Below are 19,813 nucleotides of genomic sequence, written 5' to 3' on the forward strand. Positions count from 1 at the left end.
TGGAGCCCTTTCTTAACTCTGTCCGGGACAACCAAGCCATAAAAGGGATACAGATAGGACGGACGAGACACGTAGTGGCTGCCTTTGCAGATGATCTGCTGTTTTATGTCACTCAGCCTGAAACATCAATGCCAGCAATCATGGCAGAGTTCCAGCTCTACGGCCAATTATCGAACTTCAAAGTTAACCTCGCCAAATCCTCGGTTCTGAATGTCTCGATCCCACCCAATAGAGTAGAAGCCCTGAAACACACACTCCCATTCCAATGGTCTGACACCACTATAAGATACTTAGGCACCTCCATACCAAGAGACCTGTCACAAATATACACTGCTAATTTTCAACCCCTCCTGACCACAATACGCAGAGACTTGGAGGAATGGACTAAAGTCCGTCTTTCCTGGTTTGGACGCATTGGAGTATTGAAAATGAACATTCTACCCAGGCTGCTCTACTTGTTCCAGACACTACCAATTCACATACCTGAGACATACTTCTCAACGCTGCGCTCCATGGCACTAAGATTTACATGGCACAACCTACAGGCACGAGTCAAACACGACACTCTCACACTACCAAAACAGAAGGGTGGCCTGGCCCTCCCAGACTTCCAGGTCTATTACAAGGCAACCCATCTCCAGAGGGTGAAGGAATGGTCCAAATCGGAGGTCCACAAGTTGTGGAAAGAAATAGAGTCAGACCAAATATCCAGACCAATAGGGCTCTTACCGTGGCTAGACCACCACCAGGGCAGACAGCTGGCTAACCCACACCCGCTAATTAGAGCGACCTTAATGGTTTGGCATAAAGTGGGGACACCCTCCTCCCTCACCACACCCATTTCCCCACTCTTACCCCTGACTTATAATGACGCCTTCCCACCTGGACTAGACGCAGGCCCGTTTCAACAAATGTTAGGAAACTCGCTACCTAGACTCTGCCACGCTACCACCAATGGCACGATACGGACTCTTGAGTCCCTGTTGCCCGTGGAGAGACCGACGTTCATGATGCAGTTCAGATACAAACAACTCTCTGCCTACCTACTAATAATCACCAAAGACGTCCACACACACAGGCCGCTCACAGACTTTGAAAGGCTCTGCTATGACCCAAGCCCACTGGCCAGGGGACTGTCCATACTCTATAGCCTCCTCATGGACGCAAAGAGACTTCCCCCACCGGGCTTCATGAGTAAATGGGAAACTGACCTGGGAACTACACTCTCGCCAACCCAATGGGAAAAGATCTGTACCCTGTCCCTTCACTGTTCAACGTCCAGTAGCATACAAGAAACGGCCTATAAGGTACTATCTCGCTGGTACCGCACGCAACTGGTCACCCATTCCTACGACCCAACCGCCACCGACAACTGTTGGAGATGTGAGAAAGCCCTAGGCACTCTCCTCCATATCTGGTGGACATGCCCCTTGATACAACCCTACTGGGCAGCGATCCACACGATCATCACCAAATTTTCTGATACCCCCCCCCACTTAGACCCAGCAGCCTTCCTCCTACACCACACCTCCACCCGTAGCTCATCTTATAAAAAATCCCTAACGATCAGGATATTAAACACAGCCAAGAGCCTAATTCCCTTATACTGGAAACAAAAGACCCCACCACCTGTGTCGGCCTGGTTTAAACGCATGGAAGAGCTCAGGGCGCTAGAGGAACTCACCTCACACGCAGAGGGGCGAGAACAGTCGTATATGACGACCTGGACACACTGGATACTGGCTACGATGAAACCCGACTTCCAGACACTTATCACAGACTGAGTAGACAGCAGTGGGAACATGAACCGAGACGATGGGTAGGGGTGACAAGGAATGACCGAAAAGACAGCACACGTCAAACATAGAGCTACCACAGACAGAGATTAACACGATAATTTTAGCCCTGACGGGGACGAAGGGCCACATAAACCCATGGGGCAGGGAGGACGCTTTCCCAAATGCTGAGGAATCCCCCCCCCAATCTTTTCTCATCCCCTCCCCCCCCCTCCCCCCGGCCCGGGCGAACTTGCGGGCCACGCAGCCGTACCAAGATACAGCGGACCACAGGTATGCCACTAAAGGCTTAAATGCGCATGTTTTGACCTGGAAACCTGCGCGTTTCCCTGCATTATTGTACCGATACTTAAGATTCGCTAATACTGTGCCTCATAACTTGTATATGCCATTTATTGGAAACCTGCGTGTTTCACCGAACCACTCTTGAGACGTTTACTTTTCTTGTTGTTTGCAAGTTTATTCTTGAAAACCTAAATAAAATTTAATTCATAAAAAAAAAAAAAATCTGGGTAAGTGACAGTTCCCCTTTAAGCCCCATTGAGATTATTCGTAGACCTGAAAAAGTCTAGCCAATATTCATGTGACAGAAAAGAAGGCATTGCTGTGTGAAAAGTCTTTTGGGTGTTTTTAATATTTGATGCTTATTACTATTGAGAAAATAATAAACTGACACATCTTTTTGATTTTCTTGGATAATACGTTAGAATCCTGTTAATTTTCTGTCTCAATGGACAAGCATTTAAATAAAGAACCAGCATTCTTTGCAGCATGCTATGTAATTGTTATTCTGTTAGCTGACAGGCAACGGTTCAAAGGGCACTTAATAGTCACTTATTCCACTGGAGATACATGCTTAAAATAGGAACACTGTCATGTATCTAATACGCTATGTATACACAAAACATTTCACTTTGATTGTCCCTAGTGATTATTGTTAGACTAATTATCAAACATAGCTAAACCTTCTCAAACAGATGTTAATGTATTATACAAGAAACAGATAAATCTACATGCGGCAAATGTTTAGATTACCCAAGATTAATTTTTCTATTAGAGAGGATGTGTTAATCTATAGGCTATGAAGCCTACAGCTGACATTTTACAACAACAACTGACGACAAATACAGTCACGACATTCGCAATATAGCTGCATGTAACAATAGAGGTGGTCGATCATAAGAGCATGGATATAGCACATAAGCAGATATTGCAGGTAGAGATGTAACAAACAAAAATATTGCATATGGCAGACTACACCGTAGCTGTTTATCACCACAACAGTTTTAAAATGTTTTTTGTTATGTAGTCTAGAGTTTAGTTATTTAACAAATGCACAGTGCATTTTTTTAACATTTCAAAATGGATGCCAAAGCTAAAACCTATTGACTTCTAAACAAATGTTAAAATAGGCCGTAACATTACTTTACAAACAACGGTCACATTTTAATTTTGTTTGGGGGGGAGGGGCACATCATTTGACAGATCACCTCAATTTCTATATTTTATATTAAACTCCAGCCATAGTCTCTCCTCACAGTTCTACGTTCTATTCTCTAGTCGCAATCCTCTTTACAGCCATATCCATTACAATCAATATGCTTGCAAAGCTATATCTAAAGCCCTGGGGTCAGTTTTACAGTTTCATTCTGTGCCTCCTCTATTATGACTAAAACCTATTTCTCCTTCCATTTGCTAACTCCCAGTTCTCCTCTCAGTTCAATTATTCTCTTCAAAGATTGTGAATACAAAAGAATGATACCTTGCTCTGGTGAGATTCCATAATCTGGTACATCTGGATACAAATGGCTTCACATTTCCTGTCCACTTACTTATCCAGTGAAAGGATCATTATGATGAGACTCACTACTGGTGACATATTGTGATATCAGCTGGACATGGCATGAATTACAGTATCAGTGCAGTATAAAACAAAAACTTTATCCTGAGTAGTGTGATATTGAAATGGCTTGTATATATGTATAGAAACCATATTAATGTGCCTTTATATAAAGTCTTACACTATTAAGCCTCATCACAACAGGTCATTTATTATTCATGAGGTCTTGTATTCAGGTTTTATAGTGTTGGTCTTTGTGCTTGACAGAACCTACCAGTAAAGTTGTCCACCCCATGGCCATATCCCATCTGCACTGCTATATACCACACATTCACAGTTATTTTGAAGTACATTTGTTATATCAATTCTATCTATTATAATTAAATCTATTTAAATCTTAAATCTGAATAAATCTTATAATCTACTTCTCATATGATTAATAAAATGGGATACTTGTCTATGGTAGAATTCCCAACACCGCTACTCCAACCAAAAAACAGTGTTTTAAGAAGAGTAATCCTTCCTACAGTGGTGCCCTGCCCCAGGTCATCCACACCCTTTCCCCCCTCCACAACCCCCCAAAAGAAACACTCCCCCTTGATGGAAAGTGTGACATTGAGGATGGTCTGAGTGGAATAGAGAGGCAGCACCAATGACAATGATAGAGGTAAAGTTACAGTAAAGTTATGTGTAGCAAAATACTGCACATACAAACTCCAGGCACCATAACCACTTCAAATCACTGAAGTGGCCATGGTGCTTGGAGTAAACCTCTAAACTTACTAGTTACAAGTGGATCCACTCTCCTAGCCCAACACAGAATTTTATTTTGAACTATTATAATGTATATACCAATAGGATGTAGATACCAATTATTGTCGATTTAGGCATGTTGATCACTAAAAACAATACAGCTCAAGATTCATGGTCTTTTGTGCTGCTCTGGTAAATTATTAAGGGAACTGTTAGAGACACATACGCCAAAAAATTTATAATGCACTTATCGGACAGCATATAAAAATTCAATCATATGTTTCACTTAGAAGTTAAAAACAAACAAAAAAAAACAAAACATTAAAGTTGAGTTTATTCCATATGCCCAAAATGAATAATTTCACCCTTCCTAAATACTGTCTAGCTAATAACAAATCCGTCTGGGTATTATTTTTACATTAATTTAAAGCCCTTTCTTTCCTTTTTAGTACTCGAGACATTTTGCAGCTATTTATTTTTGTTGTTTTGCCGTTTTCTGCTTTTGCTTATTGTTGCTCTTCCAGAATGCCGTTGGACCACAAGCTGTTGTCTTTTTCATTAATTTATTACATGCCTGACGTATATGTAAATAGAGTAAAGCCTTATTTTATTTCATTAATATAAAGTGCTAGATACAAGCCTACCACCAAGTGGTAGGAATGCATTTACATTAGTTTAATAAGTTAGCAATTTATATAACATACAAATATACTATAATTACTATTATTTTATTTATAAATCAAAATGTTGCTGGACTCAAAGCAAATTTCTTGTTTTTGGACAAATATTTTCTTAAGAGCTTTGAAGCACAAGATGAGTTTCAATTATTAGTTTATATATGGTTACTCAGTCTAATGCGTCTGAAATAGTGGATCCTAGGCACCTCGATACCAAAACTGTGGAGGTAAGAACGGAATGTTAAATAATTCATTAATTGTACATATTATAGCCATGTGGCTAGCACAATTCCGCCATGTTTGTAAAGTAGAACTGTCACATTTTTTTTCCTAACAACCTAATAGGTTACTAAAAGTTATCTATGGGTTTTATCTATCGTTTTTAGATTTTGGTCTCCATTTTATGACTAGTTTTGCTGGGACTGCCTGAGCAAACTTTGCAAATAATTTAACCCCTGAGGTGTGCAGAATTATGGAAGGGTTGTCGAAATGTGCGTGCACTCGTGCATACGTTTTTTAGAAGATGGTCTATGCAATCATGAGTAATCTAGCAATAATATGGGATGAAGCCGTGGCTAATTATAAAAGGGAGGTGTGACTGCTGCTAAAAAGTGTAAAATATACAATGTGGAGAATTGAGCAGTGAGACTGCAGAGAAATGATCTATGCACCAAAACTACTTCGCTAAGCTAAAGTTGCTTTGGTACCTATAGTGACTCTTTAACCCCTTAAGGACTGAGGCAGTTGTACAAGTTGTGATTAAAACAAAACGTAAACAAAACTTTGAATTTGCGCTATATGTCTGTTCAACCAGAATTCACATTTTCCATATCATTATGCACCCACACTTATTATATATCATTTTGTTCAGGAGAAACAGAGCTTTTATGTCATTTCAAATATTTATATATGAAACATAATTTAATATGAATGAAATATAAAAAATAGTGAAATTAAGAAATGTTGTTATTTTTTTAGTTCTGCATGGCATTTTAATTGTGAATAGCATAATACTGTTTGCTTGTACTACAATAAAATACACATATTTGTATTCAGGGATGTCTCACAAGTAAAACAGCACCCCCATGTGCAGGTTTTATGGTGTTTTGGAAAGAGACAGGGTCAAATATAGCATGTTAGATTTTTCTGTTTACACACATTGAAATTTGCCAGACTGGTCTTGTTGCCTTTCAGACCGTATGGTAGCCCAGGAATGAGAATTACCCCCATGATGGCATACCATTTGCAAAAGTAGATAACCCAAGGTATTACAAAGGGGGTATGTCCAGTCTTTTTTGGTAGCCACTTAGTCACAAACACTGGCCAAAGTTAGTGTTCATATTTGTTTGTGTGTGAAAATTGCAAAAAAAAACTAATTTTAACGCTAATGCTCACCTGGTATCTTGCAATGAAATAGTTTTTTTGTTGTTTAATTTAATTTTTGATGTTCCTCCTCAGTACAATGAGACCAACATCCAGCATATGGAAATATATCCACAGTAAAAAAATGTTTTAGAAAATACTGTAAAAAGAAAAGTGTTTTTCCAAATCCTACCCGGATTATAAAACACATCCATCCATGCCAGAGATGTGGCCCAATCAGGTTCTTCTCACAGAGAAGCACTGGTCACTGATTCCCTATAACTCACTATGAGAGAAATACAGTTCTCTCAAATTGAGAGGGGAAGCCCTCTTGGCTGTTAGCTTCCCATCCAATATTATTATTTTTTTTTCAATACTTTATTTCTGAATTTAAAGATTCAGCATTACAGAAAAAATAGAATATGGTTTGTCATATCACAGGAACACTGTTATTACAATATGAAACAGTTTGTCAACAATGCATTCTCCTGTACAGACTGTGAGATAACATTAAGGTTTACTATTAAAGGACCAATACTCGTTTTCCTGGCACTGTAGTGGACTGAGGGTTCCCCCACCCTCAGGGTCCCACTCCCGTGGAGCTGAAGGGGGAGGAAGGGGTTAATTCCTTACCTTTTTTCCAGCGCCGGGCTCCCTCGGCGCTGGGACTCTCCTCCCTCTTCTTCCGTCATCGGCTGAATGCACATGTGCGGCAAGAGCCGCGCGCGCACTCAGCCAGTCTCATAGGAAAGCATTCTCAATGCTTTCCTATGGACGCTGGCGTCTTCTCACTGTGAAAATCACAGTGAGAAGCACGGAAGCACCTCTAGCGGCTGTCAATGAGACAGCCACTAGAGGCTGGATTAACCCATAGGTAAACATAGCAGTTTCTCTGAAACTGCTATGTTTACAGCAAAGAGGGCTAAACCTAGCCGGACCTGGCACCCACACCACTTCATTAAGCTGAAGTGGTCTGGGTGCCTATAGTGGTCCTTTAATAACATTGAAGGCCTTGCCATGATCTACATTGCAGGCCTTGTCCTAATCTTTGTGCTTTGGCTTACTTAAGTGGTAGCAGGGTGATACAACTTCAACTAGCATCGTCCTGAACTTTCTTTTATTTGTTTTATCAATAGAAGTGACAGGTAGCAATAGAAAGAGGAAAGTAAAAGGGGGAGAAAGGGAGAAAAGATTAATGGAAGAGGAGAAGGAAAATAAGGGATGAGGTGAGGTGTAGCAGAAAGGGGAGGGGATACTGGGTGGGAGTGCTGCGGGGGTATTGTTTATTAGTGTTGGCCCCTGCATGGGTGAGTGGGTCCTGTCACTTGGTTTCCACACCCATCTATATAGCCCATCCCATTTTATTAAAGGGATTTTATAGTGTAAGGCATACAAATATGTATTCCTTACACTATAAGCTCTCTCTGACACCCCGGTATGGTACTCACCAGATTCTAGCAACGCTCTCCCTCACAGCTGGGTTGGTGGCCAGACATCTCTGACACCATCCAAGTTGAGCAGCGAGCGCATATTGCCCTCCCCATTACATCAAAAGCATTTATGGGTATTTCATGGACGCTGGATGTCCCCATGCAGAGCGTGAGGACGTCCAATGTGAGTTAGACAAACAAGTCACCTAGCAAGCAGGAAGTGACTCTAGTGGCTGTCTGATTGACAGCCACCAGAGGCAGTCTTAGTCATGCAATATCATTATGGTGTTTCTATAAAACTGCAATGATTTACTTTGCAGGACTAAGGAGGACTGGGACACTGCACCCAGACCATTTTAATGAGCATATAGAGCGCATTGAGAAAGTAAACACATGAGAAGGTTTGTTTCACCTCCACCTACCCTATGATTCTCCTATGCTGCTCTTGGCAATGTGTGCCTTAGAAATGCTTGGACTGGAATGTGATGCCAATCAATAAATCTTTAATATTCACTTTAAAAAAATGGATCTTCACATGGAAAAAACGGCTTAAAACAATATATATATATATTTTGTGACTTTTTAATATGATTCTTTGTCATATGATTATGTGACTTTGACATATGATTCTCATACATATATTCAATGGTGTGATGTCCAGAGAAGTCCTTATAAGATCTTAAAGGAACTCTCCAAAGACTTAAAGTACTTCAGCTTTATCTGTGAAGAGTATATCTTTTTTTCCATTTCATAAAAGTGCAGTTTCAAAAGAAATCAACACGTTTATAAATTAAACTTGTTACAACTCCCTGACTGTCAATCAGACAGCCAGTCCTGTTACTTCATAGTTGTTTGCAGTCCTGTAAGAATTGCAAGTGCTAAGTGATGTGCCAAAAGAGCTGTGGAAATTCAACGTAGATAAATCATCCTACAGCCTAGTGATAAGAACACGACTTCAGGAAGCAATGCATGGTCATGCCATACAAGAACTGATAATGGATCTTGTTTTCACTTGTTTTCAATGTGATTGTAAGTTAAGGAGGTGTTCTTTAGGTGCTTTGGATTCTTCCAGTTTGTCACATCAATTGGTTATATGTGCTTGGAATGCCTGTTAAATGGCCATCCCTCTATCACAAGGAGAGAAATTAAGAAATTACGTTTTTCGCTAGCATGGGGAAAAAAAAAAAACAATAGACTCTTTATTCGCATGTTTTCATATTTGTATGTGCTTAAATATTTTTATGTGATTATTAATTATTAAATTATACACTGTAAGAAATTACGTTTTTGAAAGCTTGGGGAAAAACAATGGATTCTTTATTAGCATTTTTAAAAAACATTTTTAGGTCATTATCAAACCGATGTTTAATAGAAAATTATACTAAATTTCCATTTTCAAAATATTCATCACAGTACACTAAAATCAAAGAACCCATAGAAAATTCAAGTGAGCCGCATTCAGTAAAGAAGAACACATAATGGCTTGGAACAAAACACGCTACCTCACACTTAAATATAATTACAATTCTTATCTGAGATGAATGTACCATGTTAGCAGAATTAAATTCATTTAAGCTCTAGAGTGATCAGGTAACGAATGGTAAGTAATACTCTACAATATTCTAAGAGTCTAGCACACTCTCCAACGTTATGGGTACTGATAAAGCAAACTGCAAGTGATATATTGGCAAATCCTATACTTTTGTAATGGCTTAGGCGACAGATGACCCAGTTCCATGGTAAGGACTTGGAATTTATCTACTGTGTGTAACTAGGGTAGAATACGTAGAGCAAATTATAACACATTCCTACAGTTTCAGAAATAAACATTTTGTTTGATGATCTGGCATCTGTTGCTTACGGAATAAAGTACACATAAACTCTTCTTTAATGTAAGGAACGTTTTTTTCCCGGGCACTGGTGGTAGAGAGGTTAGCCGAAGCCAGCCATATGCACCTCCCTGCATTTTGAGTTTCCAAACATTTTTAGAAACATCCTGTGATAGCTTGTATTATGCATACATATAGCATTAAGACACTGCTGCAGGGGGTTTATGAGATATGCTCAGCTCCCACTTCAATCACTTGAAGTAATAAGACTGTCTGGCACATATCACCTACTTTCTAACCAAGGCAGTAATACAAACCAGATCTCCAACTGTTCTAGATTCAGCAGAACTACACTGATTATTGCCCTTTTCCCGGTGTCCCAGACTTATTCTCTGGTATACCACTTTCTGGGACACCAGACAAAAGTTCAATATGAGCACAGCATACACTGATCAGCCACAACATTAAAACCACTAACAGGTGAAGTTAATAATGTTGATTATATTTTTACAATGACACATTTCATGTGTTGGAAGCAGGAAAAATGGGCATCCGAAAAAGATGTTAGAGACTTTGACAAGGGCTAAATAGTGAAGGTTAGATGTCTGGGTCAGAGCATCTCCAAAACAGCAAGTGTTGTGGGATGTTCCCGGTATGAAGTGGTTTGTACCTACCAAAAGTGGTGGAAGGAAGGACAACTGGTGAACTGGTGTCAGGGACATGAGCGTTCAGGGCTCACTGATGCATGTGGGGAGCGAAGGCTAGTCCGTCTGGTCTGATCACACAAAAGCGCTATTGCGACTCAAATTGCTGAAAAACTTAATGCTGGCCATTATAGAAAGGTGTCAGAACAGACAGTGCATCATAGTTAGCTGTGTATGGGGCTGCATAGCTACATACCGGTCAGAGTATCCATGATGACCCCTGTCTACCACCGAAAGTATCTTCAGTGAGCATCAGAACTGAGGAAGTATGTTTTCTTTTAGATCACGTGCATGGCCTTGTGCGTCATTTACCTTGGAAGATGACAGCAAGATGCACTATGGGAAGAAGGCAGGCCGGCTAAGGCAGTGTTATGCTCTGGGCAGTGTTCTGCTGGATAACCTTGGGTCCTGGTATTCATGTGGATGTTACTTTGACACATACCACCTATCTAGAGATTGTTGCAGACCATGTACATCCCTTCACAGCAATGAAAGAGTTCCCTGATGGCAGTGGCATCTTTCAGAAGGAAAACTGCACTCTGTCACACTGCAAGAATTATTTAGGAATGGTTTGAGGAACAAGACAAATAATTCAAGGTGTTGCCTTGGCCTCCGAATTCCAATGAGTTCAATCTGCTTGAGCACTTCTGTGGGATTTACTGGAACATCAAATCAGATTTATGGAGGCTCCATCTTACAACCTGCAGGACTTTAGGATCTGCTGATAATGTCTTGGTGGCATATACCACAGGACATGTTCAGAAGTCTTGTTGAGACAATGTCTTTATGAATCAGAGTTGTTATGGCAGCATGAAGGGGACATACATGATATTAAGCAATGTTGTGGCTGATCAGTGTATGTGCATTATTAAACTACATTTCAAAATATTCTAAACATTCTGTACTTTATTATTGTGTAACTCATTCCCTTTATTATGAAATGTGTTTTTAAATATCACCCACATTTAACAAAGTACATTCTGTTTTGGGCACAGCAGTTCTCCACAATTGCCCCAAAATGCCTTCATCATGTCTTTCTGCAGGAACTCTTAGCAACGGAATGCTGTTTAAACCAGTGCGTTTATTTTTTAATTTAGATTTTTATTGTGCAGTGATATAGTGTTACAGAGTTATAACCAGGGCTCGAGTCCTGCAGGAACGCGTGGGAACGGCGTTCCTGCACTTTTTCCACAGCAGGAACGCCGTTCTCATTACTAGTCCTGCAGGACCCAGGGCTGGCACAAGCAGCTGCCAGAGCAGGGGGGAGCACAAATCCGAATCCCCTGCCTCTGACTGGGGACTCGGATTTTTAAACTCACCTCTCCCCCTGCAGTCAGTGGAGTCGTCCAGCCTCTCCTGATGATGTCAGTAGGAGGGGGCGTGACTTCCTCTGCTCCCCAGCGGTCCTGATAGAAGAGCAGAGATTGTCACGCCCCCTCCTACTGACATCATCAGGAGAGGCCGGCTTACTCCACTGACTGCAGGCTGCAGGTTCCAGATCCTGTCCCACCCCTCCTGGCCCAAGGTAAGCCTCAGGGAGGGGGAAGGCACTTTAGTTTTTTGTTTGTTTGTTTTTTGTCCCTGTCCCCCTCCTCAGTCCCTGTCCCCCTATTTAAGTCCCTGTCCCCCCTCCTCAGTCCCTGTCCCCCTATTTAAGGCCCTGTCCCCCCTCCTCAGTCCCTGTCCCCCTATTTAAGGCCCTGTCCCCCCTCCTCAGTCCCTGTCCCCCTATTTAAGGCCCTGTCCCCCCTCCTCAGTCCCTGTCCCCCTATTTAAGGCCCTGTCCCCCCTCCTCAGGCCCTGTCCCCCCTCCTCAGGCCCTGACCCCCTCCTCAGTCCCTGTCCCCCTATTTAAGGCCCTGTCTCCCCTCCTCAGTCCCTGTCCCCCTATTTAAGGCCCTGTCCCCCCTCCTCAGTCCCTGCCCCCCTATTTAAGGCCCTGTCCCCCTCCTCAGTCCCTGTCCCCCTATTTAAGGCCCTGTCTCCCCTCCTCAGTTCCTGCCCCCTCCTCAGTCCCTGTCTCCCTCCTTAGTCCCTGTCCCCCTATTTAAGGCCCTGTCCCCCCTCCTTATTTCCTGCCCCCCTCCTCAGTCCCTGTCTCCCTCCTTAGTCCCTTTCCCCAGTCCCTATCCCCCTCCTCAGTCCCTGTCCCCCTCCTCAGTCCCTGTCTCCCTCCTTAGTCCCTTTCCCCAGTCCCTGTCCCCCTATTTAAGGCCCTGTCCCCCCTCCTCAGTGCCTGCCCCCCTCCTCAGTGCCTGCCCCCCTCCTCAGTCCCTGCCCCCCTCCTCAGTCCCTGTCTCCCTCCTTAGTCCCTTTCCCCAGTCCCTGTCCCCCTATTTAAGGCCCTGTCCCCCCTCCTCAGTGCCTGCCCCCCTCCTCAGCCCCTGCCCCCTTCGTCAGCCCCTGTCCCCCTCCTCAGCCCCTCAGTTCCTGTCCCTTTCCTCCGTTCCTGTCCCTTTCCTCAGTTCCTGTCCCTTTCCTCAGTTCCTGTCCCTTTCCTCAGTTCCTGTCCCTTTCCTCAGCCCCTCAGTTCCTGTCCCTTTCCTCAGTTCCTGTCCCCTTCCTCAGCCCTGGCATACAAGCGTATCATTTTTTTTGGGGGGAGAGGGGGCGGGGAGTGGATCTTGGGTGAGTTCCTGCACTTTTTTACCCAGGACTTGACCCCTGGTTATAACTTAACAGGAACAAAACTTAAACCATATGTTGGACTAAGTCATATTCTACACATAAAGTATAGAAAAAGATACAATATGAGGCTGAGTATATGTGACTATCTGCATCATGGAGTCCTACACGTTCACCTGGGAACAGGTCAGTCCTGGAGCACATGGTAGACCTCTTTTCCCAATCCCCTTCCTTAGTTGAGTACAGGCTGAAAATAAGAGGTGGGCATAGTTGGCAACTAATACAATTCCAAGTCTGCAAATCTTTGGGCAGTATTCTCTTCTTTTGAGGAACTTCCTCAGAAGTACTTCAAGACAAGCATTGCACTTAATTCTTGCATGGACTCAAAGTTGTTTGAAATTTTTTCCACCTTATAGGGTTCTAGGTGGGACTAGTAAAAATTCATGGCTGTCCGCAAAAGTTGTGAGTAGGAGGTTGGTTGGATTCCGTGGAGTAGAGATCTGTAGGCTGAACTGATCAATGAGAAGATTTAAATCAGTCAGAATATCCAGAATTGATTGGAGTCTTCACTTAACCTATTTCTGTCAATGTCTTAGAGACATCCGTCATGTTATTGCTCAGGAGACCACATTACAAATCTAGGAAGCATAGACTACTGGCGGAGTAGAAGGTGTCTCTGAATTGGTTAATTCCCACCGGTAAAAGAGGTGACTCAGTGAGAAAATGGGGATCCAAGAAAATCGCTTAGAAAGACAGAAGAGATAGGGCATCCAACTCTCCTGTCCCATTTAGAACAAACATCAAGGTACTGCTGTCTAAAACTGGACAAATGCCCACAGAGGATTTTTTCCTTGGGTGTTCCAGCAGCTTTGCTTCACAAAGGCATCTTGAAGGGTTATAAATACAAAGTTATAAACTCCATTCACTTGCATGCATACCAAAGCATGAATTGTGATTCAAAAAGGGCATTCTGGGATATTGGCGGAAATGATTTATCAAGCTTGCTGTGCCCAAGAAAAAAAATTCGGAAACACACAATTCAGTGGTTCGGAAAAAATATTAACTCCTTTACTTTGTCTTTTTTACATATTTAACACACAGACTATTATTATACTGAAAGTTATAATAATACATAACATCCTATAACCTATGATTCTACAGAACTGCTTCAAATCTGACATTTTAAGTCTTGCTTTATTTCAGTATGCGTTGATACAGGCCATCCTAACATGAACAAATTGTCTTCAACAGCCATTTTTGTTGATGTGTGTTTGTATGATTAAGAACATTGCGTTTTGTAATGACCCACATTTAGTTCAGCGTCAGATGGATAACCTGACATTCTGTAGAATTTAGAATCTGCAGAATTCAGGGTTGTCTTAATGATAGCAAGCTAAAGATAATAAAGTCACAAAACAGCCTCAAGCTATGCTTGTCTATAGGGATGAGGTTCTTCATAACACTTCTCATGAAAGACCAGAATTCTACTTTTGATGCATATTTAGAAGGCATTCTCCAAATACATGTGTAGATTATCCATTGTAGAGCAGACTAGACAGTATTATCCTTTTTTTTTTTCTAAAGGGCAATGTTCATTAACATAACTGCCCATTTATAAACATCATTAATCAAACATGAACACTCACAAGGAGACAGCCTGCATATATACCTTTCTTGCTACGATTCTAGGCTTATTTGCTCTTTTGTGAATGTGTGGGTGCCAGGCAGCTCTTAAACAGATGTTGGGGGCACAACTGCTACTTGGTGGAGTGTATGTGTCCAAAGTCACACTTGAGTAACACAAAATGCATTGCGTTTCTATGTCCTATAAACCAAAAAGAGAGTTTGTGACAATGCTGAGAATGGGCAAATTCTTAGAAGCTTACAAATCATTTATTCCACACTCAGATCTCACACATTTTACCTTGTGCCCTTACAGACAGAACATATATCACATATCAGTCTGATAACGACAAAGATGGTCCAGATCCAAAATGTCAGCAAGATCCCTCTGCACAATAAATATAGCAATTATAAATATTAGTTTTCAGCCTTCTTTTGGCCTTGTCAATGTGGTCAAGTGATACCCTGCAAAGGCACAGTAAACAAGGAGTCCACGTATGGCTAACCCTTTTGTTGTAGAGAGACCCTAGAGATATGCAAATAAGCCAAAACAATGTATTTATTTTTAGATTGGCTTGCCTCTAGCTATTCTACACACTCGTGCATACTACCTCTGTTAAAGGATCACAAAAGTCACCCACACCACTTCATCTTGATGAAGTAGTCTTGGTGCAGTGGTCCTGTCTTTTTGACATTGCAGTATTGTAAAAACATGAATGTTTACATTGCAGATTTAAAAAAACGAACCCTCTAGTGGCTGTCTTCCTGACAGCCACTTGAGGCGCCTCTGCTGCACTAGCAGAGTAAAAACCTTGTGATGCAGTAGCTCATGGGATAGCATTAAATGTATGCCTATGAGAAGCATTGGATGTGTGTGGCACTCCCAGCGCATGCACATCGCCTCCCCAATGCTCCTCTATAAGAGCCCCTGGATGCTTAACTCGGTATACCTTAGGTGTCAGCATTCATTGCCGCAAATCTTACAACGGGAAACTAACACTCCGAGAAAAAGCATCCTTTGACTGGACGTTCAGTCCTTGACATCACTCATTTATTTCCTTATATTTTATATTCGTAGCAGTAGCGGGTGGCTTAGTGTGAGAGCTGGCTTTTGTAAGGGGTGCCCACAAAGGCACATTAGACTCTCTCACTGAAACAGGCGCAAAGTCTAGCAGCACCTTTTCCCCCGTTTTTCTATTCGTAGGAAGCCTCTTGACTTGTACACTAGTCAAACAGTGTATCAATATTATATTAGTTTTCAACATAATTTTGTAAATACACACTGTTCCTTTCTAAGCTTTGTACATACAGGGAGGACTGAATGCACCGTATTAATTTTTATCCTATTCCTTATTATGTATGGATCTTTTTTAACACTTGATATAATAAAAGTTAAGTTTTATTTTCTACTAATTCTTGCTACTCTCTTATTAAGAGAGTCACTTATTGGTAGATTTTTTTTTAATGTTTATTTTCTTTTTTTATTCTAATGTTAACTATTAGGGGTTACCCCCCTTTTTTGTTACTATCATCAGTGTGTCTCTTCACTATATAATGGGCTCTGATTTAAGCACTTAAACTCAACTGGACTTTTTGGCTATTACATGGTATATTTCAGGTCAACAAGAAATGTGTATTACACATAGTCTGCCACTCCACCTGTTTTACTACCACTGAGTGCAGTACCAACTGACTGAGCAAGGGGCTTGCTATTTATGTGTATTGAATGTCATCACGCTGTACATTGTCAGGGAGTAGATAGTTGCAAAACGTTTGCAATGGTTATGCAGATATTCTTGACAGATGACCAGCAAACACTTCTAAAGAAATATCTATTGGTACTTTAAACGGTGCTTCTTCTCTTTACTTTTTCTGGCAGCAAGAACACTACAGAGCGCGGAGACAGCAGAATTTCTACCTGATTTAGCAGTTCATCTAAATGAAAAACCAATGAAGCACAGGTAGCTACACTTTCCCATGTGCATAGAGCCATCAATGCATTTGGATCTATACACACTGGGGAGAGGAGGATGCTCAGAAATGCTTTGGGTTTTAACAGAGCATTAACTTTTACAATCGCCACCAGCAGGGAACTAAGACACCTCTGTCTGTCCTATATACATACCTTCAACAGTAAGTTATATTTCTACTAACTGTACCTTCTACCAGTAATGATCCTGGCGTAAAATAAACGCCCCTTACGTAGGAGACACAAATGGGTCCCACAACTGTTGCACTTACCAGTGCTATGGAAGAATATAGATCTGCATTGGTTAATACAGTGAATTTTATGTTATTATTTTTTTGACATTATTCCTTTACTTCAGTTCACTGCAGTGGTTATGGTTACAGGAATGCCCTAGCGCCTCCCAAGGGAAAGTAGTCAAACCAATTGAGACATTTTCGACAACTTACCTGGAATTCACCCAGGAGCACTTCCTCTGCCTCCTCTCTAGCCGGACTCAATCTATACTGAGCGTGGCAGATATGTGCTCAGCTCAGCCGGCCATGCACAGCAAGGCTTAGTTCAGTGGATCTAACATCTCCAGAATAGGGAACAACAAGACTCCAGGCATTCTGTCAAACATTTCTTAATTACTCACACTGGGAGTGCGCCAGAGTGCTCCTGGCACCATAACCACTACAGAGGGCTATAGCAATTATTCAGCTTGGAGTGCTCATTTAACCTTTTTTTTCACAAGATGCTCCAATTATTTTAATTTAGCCCATTTAAAAAAAAAAAAATTGAATTACCATGGAAACCAGTAGAACCAGAATGCACATTGCATGGTTGAGTCGACTCACTTTACAACTTTAGACCACTTTTCAGAACAGGACACTTTCATACATCATGTCAAATGTCACATTTAATGGCTTATTTGTATGCTTCTCCTATGCTGACGGCAAGATGCAAAGGACAGAGCTGCTAATAATGATTGACAACACCTCAAAAATCATGTTTGTTAAGTATAGGGGTTAGTAAACATCCGATCTCAGTCAATTCACTGCTTTCCTATAGGATATGTGATTGGCTGAGATGATCAATTCTGATTATGGCAGCCAAGAAGGCAGATCGGGGGCAGGACCAGACGCACGTAGCCCTGGACAAAGGTGAGTTTTAACCCTTTTACTTTCCTGCCAGGCAGGCTGAGGGCCTATATAGTGATATTAGACGTATAGTGTCAGTAATACATATTTGTGTTCCTGACACTACAGTGCCCTTATCTTGCAAAAGGTTGTTTAAACAGCCTTACAAAACTGCAATATCTAAAAAAAAGATACTACTTCCACAAATGACTGATCCTCATATAGAAAGTTTATAATTCCATTGCACTGACTTCTAAATAGTAATAAATATTACCTCGGGACTCCGCTTATAATGTCAAATTGTAAACTGTGCTTTGTTTAGAATACAACTCTCTAAAAGAGCATGTGGATTTGCAGTATATTTTGTAAGTCTTGTGATTTAGGTACAAAATACAGTTAAACGCTGGCCACAGCAATAGTGTAAGATCGCCATTCAAGTGAACAATTTGCTTGCTGAGTTCAGCTAACATTAGTTGGCAGATGTTTAGCATAAGAACAGGGGTCTTCAGTCCATGAATAGTCTTTATATATTTCTTTGCTTTTCAAAACTCTTCCTGTTGTATGTTAAATTATTACATAATTACAACAATTTGTAATAATATAACTGAGGGCATTAGTAGAGGGGACTATGGAAAATCTGCATTGGGAGTTGTTATATCTCGTGCTAAAATATGAAACTGAGCCGTTCAGAACCCACTGTTCTCTGCAGCCCGGATATTAAATATAATAATCCCCACTAACAAGTACTCAGTAGGCTCTTCGGTGGATTGTCACTTGCCAACTTGTCACTGGTGGAGGAACCCTTTAGACCTTAGTGACAAGTTGGCAAGTGGCAAACCACCAAGTTTAATCTATAGTGACCCTCTATTCTCTAAATATAAAGTGTTAGAACAAATATCTCACCAAACAGATTTTTTTTTATCATTTGACAAATCAGTTTATATATTTCTGCTTTTTTTCACTATATGCTCTGTTAAAAAAAAAAAAAAAAAAACACCAATCAGAAGTGTCCTGGTGGCCTTCCACCATTGTGAGGAGTCAAACTGTTTTAGAAGTTTTAGAACAATTTAACTTCATAACTGTGGTGGGACGCTGTCACTGAGTACCATACCCACTGCTCATTCGTGTGTTTTCCCCTGTGTATTGTACGTCTCCCCTTGTATTTCGTGTATTTTTCCCTGTTGAACGTTCGGGAGCACTCATGCAAATGGAACCCGTTTGTCTCCCAAACGCGGACCACCCCGGTGCCCCATTAGAATGTTCACGCCAATCCATCAGAACGTTCGCACCTGCAACATGAGTGTGAAACCGCAAGGGAAGTAATTAATGAGTGCTCCCCTGAGTGGCCGCCATTTCGGATAGACGAACGCCACACAGGGGGAGCATTCATATCCCGAAAGGATACGCTTACCTTGCAGGGTCTTCACACAGGGACTCCATGAACAAGTTCCTGAGGTTGGTGGGGACACTGTTGAGGTACTGGAGGTTTGGATCACCCTATCTGCTCCTAACTGAGCTGTAATCACTACTCCCTTACCCGGGAGCTGCGAGGCAAGGCTCGGAGCTGCCCAAGGAGCTCTCTTTCCGGTGCTACCTAAGTGGAGGTAGCCCCAGAGAGAGGCGCGAGCCCCAACGGAATCCCTGGAACTTTGAGTCAGCTACACAACCACAGAGGTCCCGCTGGCCGCCTGGAAGTCCGTACCGACCAATGGGAGAAGCAGCGCCCATTCAAACTGGGTTCGCGCCATTCTCCTGATTGGTAGGCATGAGTAAGCACTGATAAGTAGCTGCGGGGCGCAATCGACCAATTGGAGAAGGAGCGCCCTCTCAAATGGGGTTTCGTGCCCTTTCTCCTCATTGGGTGGCGAAACCCCTCTCATAACCAAGCGCCGATTGCTGCAACCGAGTTTTGCGCCCTTTCTTCTGATTGGGCGGCGAAACCCCTCTCCTCTCTGAGCGGCGATTGGTGCAACTGAGTTTCGAGTACTTTCTTCTGATTAGGCGGCGAAACCCCTCTTCTCCCTGTGCGCTGATTGTGCGAATTGGCTTCGCGCCTTTCAGCTGATAGGTTGTTACTTGGTTTAGGT

The 19,813-nt window shown here is 41.9% G+C and overlaps 1 protein-coding gene across 1 annotated transcript in view; it reads right to left on the reverse strand.

Moving 5' to 3' along the window:
- The window catches only part of OSBPL10 (oxysterol binding protein like 10), a 451,647-nt gene that overhangs the window by 178,246 nt on the left and 253,588 nt on the right, over window positions 1–19,813 (reverse strand). The gene's annotated exons all lie outside the window — the stretch shown is intronic.

The sequence above is a fragment of the Pelobates fuscus genome, chromosome 4 (assembly GCF_036172605.1).
Source record: "Pelobates fuscus isolate aPelFus1 chromosome 4, aPelFus1.pri, whole genome shotgun sequence".
Classification (NCBI taxonomy): domain Eukaryota; kingdom Metazoa; phylum Chordata; class Amphibia; order Anura; family Pelobatidae; genus Pelobates; species Pelobates fuscus.